The sequence below is a fragment of the Sinocyclocheilus grahami genome, unplaced genomic scaffold (assembly GCF_001515645.1).
Source record: "Sinocyclocheilus grahami isolate Dianchi unplaced genomic scaffold, SAMN03320097.WGS_v1.1 scaffold1405.1, whole genome shotgun sequence".
NCBI lineage: Eukaryota > Metazoa > Chordata > Actinopteri > Cypriniformes > Cyprinidae > Sinocyclocheilus > Sinocyclocheilus grahami.
In genome coordinates this window covers 5,054-10,023 of record NW_015506584.1, presented here as the reverse complement: position 1 = coordinate 10,023, position 4,970 = coordinate 5,054, and positions in this window count along the sequence as shown.

Sequence of the window (4,970 nt, the reverse complement as noted above, 5' to 3'; positions counted from 1 at the left end):
GGGGGATCCCCGCCGCGAGCGGCTCGAAATCCGCGAGACTCGCCATGTTCACCAAGCCGCTCATCACTGTGGACATGCTGCCGCCGCCGAGCGAGGTGTGTGTGTGTGTGTGTGTGTGTGTGAGGGAGTCACAACGCTTCACGCGCGGCGTGACAGCAAGACGCGTGAACCCTCCGTGTTTTGGTAACACTTTATTTTAAGGTGTCCCTGTTACACGTTACATGTACTTACTATTATAATAACAATATATTTTGAATAATTACTTGCAAGTAACCCTATGCCAAACCCTAACCATATACTAAGTACATGTAGTTAATTAATATTACTCAGTAGTGCTTAAATGTATAATTACACTGTGACAAAGACACCTTAAAATAAAGTGTAACCCGTATTTGTAGCTACTGTGTGTGAGAGTGAACGCACACATCAGTCTTCATACAGCAGCAGTGTTGGGGAGTAACTAGTTACATGTAACGGTATTGCGTAATGTAATCACAAAATAATCGGTTAAAGTTTCTGAGAAAATAATATGTAATTAACTTACAGTTTAAATGTTAACGATTACAAAGGATCACATCTGAATATTTATATCACACACAAACAGACTTAATCGACGTCTTTCCCAAATTGCATTGTCTGCTCTAAAATATGAGACACCGATGTTTCGGACACATGCTTATTCAATAACTGTTTTATTTCCTATTTGGGGAAATAAATAAATTTGGGGTTATGCTTTATGTTTTTTAAGCTTAACTGTTTGTGGTGGCTGTGCTTTAAAATGAAATTATTATAACCTTAATTCAAGCGATAAAGGATTTTGAAAGTGTGAGAGTAATCAGTGTTTTACTGTAACTGAGTAGTGGGTACTTTAATAAAGTAATTGAAATAGTTACACTACTTATTACATTTTAAATAGGGTAACTTGTAATCTGTAACCAGTTGCATTTCCAAAGTAATCTTCCCAACACTGCATATCAGTTTCTATTAATTGGGCTACAAATATCTATGTCTAGAACTGTATGAGTATGTTGGTCATGTCTACTTTAAGAATGTTACAAATATGTACTTGTATTATTACACATTTAATTTATTAACTAGCACTGTCCAGCAGAGTCATATTCCTGCATCAAAGAGGATTCGGTTCAGTTCAGTTCTGTGATCAAATTCCCATCACAATGTCATTTCCACCAAATGTCAGATTATGATTTGCGTTTGATAGCCTATCATTTTGTGATGGAAATGACATTTTAAAATAGCAGACTGCTTTGTATCGTTTAGAGCTAGAATGATATTGTAATTCAAGCTTAAAAACACTGATATGAATCACATTACATTTGACACAACAAATATCGAAATGGTTCATGCTTATTGCACTCTTTGTTTATGATGGTTTTAAACATTTAGGCCTATATAATTCATATTGTAATGACGTTTCATAGTTTTAGAAACAGCCTTTTCAGTGTCAGTCCATTCAAGCTTCAATTTCGACAAATGATGCAAAAAGTTTGGTTACACTACTTTAACGTGCCACTGTAAAAAATGACCGTGAATTTAACGGTAAAAGACTGTAAAAATGCTACAGTAAAAACCTGTTAAATGGTAAACGGTAAATTCCCCTACTATATACGGTGAAAAACTGTATTGGACATTACATGTATTGGACATATATTTTACAGTAGTATACCGTTTTTGGAAGTGAAAAGACCGTATAATTTACAGTGAATAACCATAAATTGACATTCCAAGAATTCCCTGCGTTACATTTCAAATTTGATGTTTTTTAGTTGAAATAACTATATTTCTTCTTAGATTTTTCTTATCAGTTTTGTATATTAGGGTTGTGTGTTACACCTAATGTTGTTAAATTAATGTGTATTGCATTATTTCAGTTTCATGTGTGTTACCGTGATGGTGTTTAGTGTTTGTGTGAATGACACTGTGCACCTTCTATATATGTTATTATCTAAAAGCTGCTTGTGATGGGCTTTGGTTCATCATGTGACTTTCTCATCACCACCTGCATTTGGTGGTTATCAGTGTATTACAAAGGTACAAAACAGATTTCAGTACTTCAATAGGTTGGTATATTAACATTTTATCAGTTAATGAAATTACGGTATTTAACTGTAAATTTAAGTTAAAACCGTAAAACCTAAAACGTTGCTACCGTATTTTTTACGGTAAAATTCCGGCAACCACAGCTGCCGTTTTTTTACCGTAAATTTTACGGAATTTTTTTTACAGTGTGTCTTTGTTACAGTGTAATTATACATTTAAGTACTGAGTAATATCAATTAACTACATGTACTTACTATATGGTTAGGGTTAGGATTAGGGTAGTCTCAGCCCACGGAACGTCTGATGCATACGGGACACAAAAGTGGAAACACTTCTGGAGTTTCGAAGTCGTCATCGGATTGGTTGAATTATACAGGATTTCCCGGGAGACGTGTGTGTCGCGTTCTATAACGTTCCGCCTGGAAACAAAGATGGCGTGACGCCAAACCCCTTCACGAAAGAAGAACGCCGTCGTGTTTACAACTGTGATGATGAGCGCTTATCACGATCAACTAAACTTTTCAAAAGTATGTGAATAATTTAGTTCGCGGCACAGAATCTTTCAAATACATCCGAAAGTTTCCACACCCCGAAGCGTGACTCTGAAACAAAACGAACTGTGATTGGTTGTTTGACATGTCGGTCAAACGGCCTCATGGACGGGCCTTGGCCAATGAAAGCTGCCATGGATTCCAGACCTTTAGTCGTCAATCTGAAGGTCTGGCTACGCGAGACTAGGATTAGGGTTACTTGCATGTAATTATGTATATTTTATTGTTATTAGAATAGTAAGTACATGTAACGTGTAACAAGAACACCTTAAAATAAAGTGTTACCAAAAGTTTCATTGTATGGAAAAGAGCAGTTTGGACATTCTGCTAAACATCTCTTTCTTTCTTTTTTCTTTTTTTGCATTTCACAGAAGAAATTAAGTACGAGTGAGTAGCCACTGTGTTTTACTTTCTTTTTTTTTGCCAAAGCTTTACTTTAAAGTGCATTTATATTATGATGTTTTAATTATTTGATACTGAATTTAGAGGTAATATATTTTAAATGTACCAAACTGCATCTTTATCATTAAAAATGTGTAATTACAATATATTTAAATACATGGTATACAGTATTTATACAGTATTTAGTTTCAATATAAATTATTAAATGGAAGACGTTTGGGATGATCAGAACCCTTCCTAGAGCTGGCCGTCCGGCCAAACTGAGCTATCGGGGGGGAAGAGCCTTGGTGAGAGAGGTAAAGAAGAACCCAAAGATCACTGTGGCTGAGCTCCAGAGATGCAGTTGGGAGATGGGAGAAAGTTGTAGAAAGTCAACCATCACTGCAGCCCTCCACCAGTCGGGGCTTTATGGCAGAGTGGCCCGACGGAAGCCTCTCCTCAGTGCAAGACACATGAAAGCCTGCATGGAGTTTGCTAAAAAACACCTGAATAAGATTCTCTGGTCTGATGAGACCCAGATAGAACTTTTTGGCCTTAATTCTAAGCGGTATGTGTGGAGAAAACCAGGCACTGCTCATCACCTGTCCAATACAGTCCCAACAGTGAAGCATGGTGGTGGCAGCATCATGCTGTGGGGGTGTTTTTCAGCTGCAGGGACAGGACGACTGGTTGCAATTGAGGGAAAGATGAATGCGGCCAAGTACAGGGATATCCTGGACGAAAACCTTCTCCAGAGTGCTCAGGACCTCAGACTGGGCCGAAGGTTTATCTTCCAACAAGACAATGACCCTAAGCACACAGCTAAAATAACGAATGAGTGGCTTCACAACAACTCTGTGACTGTTCTTGAATAGTCCAGCCAGAGCCCTGACTTAAACCCAATTGAGCATCTCTGGAGAGACCTAAAAATGGCTGTTCACCAACGTTTACCATCCAACCTGACCGAACTGGAGAGGATCTGCAAGGAGGGATGGCAGAGGATCCCCAAATCCAGGTGTGACAAACTTGTTGCATCTTTCCCAAAAAGACTCATGGCTGTATTAGATCAAAAGGGTGCTTCTACTAAATACTGAGCAAAGGGTCTGAATACTTAGGACCATGTGATATTTCAGTTTTTCTTTTTTAATAAATCTGCAAAAATGTCAACAATGCTGTGTTTTTCTGTCAATATGGGGTGCTGTGTGTACATTAATGAGGAAAAAAAATTAACTTAAATGATTTTAGCAAATGGCTGCACTATAACAAAGAGTGAAAAATTTAAGGGGGTCTGAATACTTTCCGTACCCACTGTATATATACTGGGATAGTTTATTTAAAAAAAAATTCAAGTATTTTTACACAACTTACACAGTTAGAAGAACTGAATATATGTACTTAATAATAATAATAATAATAATAGAATTCAAACTTTTGGGGTCACTAAGATCATAATTTAAAATAAATTAATACTTTTTTTTAGCATTAAATTGATCAAAAGTGACAATATTGACAATTATAATGCCACTAAAAATAATAATTAATGAATTTAAAAAATCTACTCTAAATGAATAAAATTTCTATTAATCAAAGAATCCTGAAAAAAATAAATCATGGCTAACACAAAAAATGTGAAGTATATATTTTCAACATAAATAATAATCAGAAATGTTTCTTGAGCAGCAAATCAGCATATTAGAATGATTTCTGAAGATCATGTGACACTGAAGAATATATTCATATATTCACATAGAAAACATATATTCATATTTAAAAATATTACTATTTGTACTGTATTTTTCATCAAATCCTTGCTGCATTGCTGCACATAAGAGACTGCATTCAAAAACATCTGATCCAAAACTTTGAAACAGTATAGTGTATACTTTAAACAATACAAACTATAACCCTGTGTTGGAAATGCAAAGCTACAATTAAACAGGCTCTTAAATAATATGAGATCATAAAAACTCTAATTCTGAT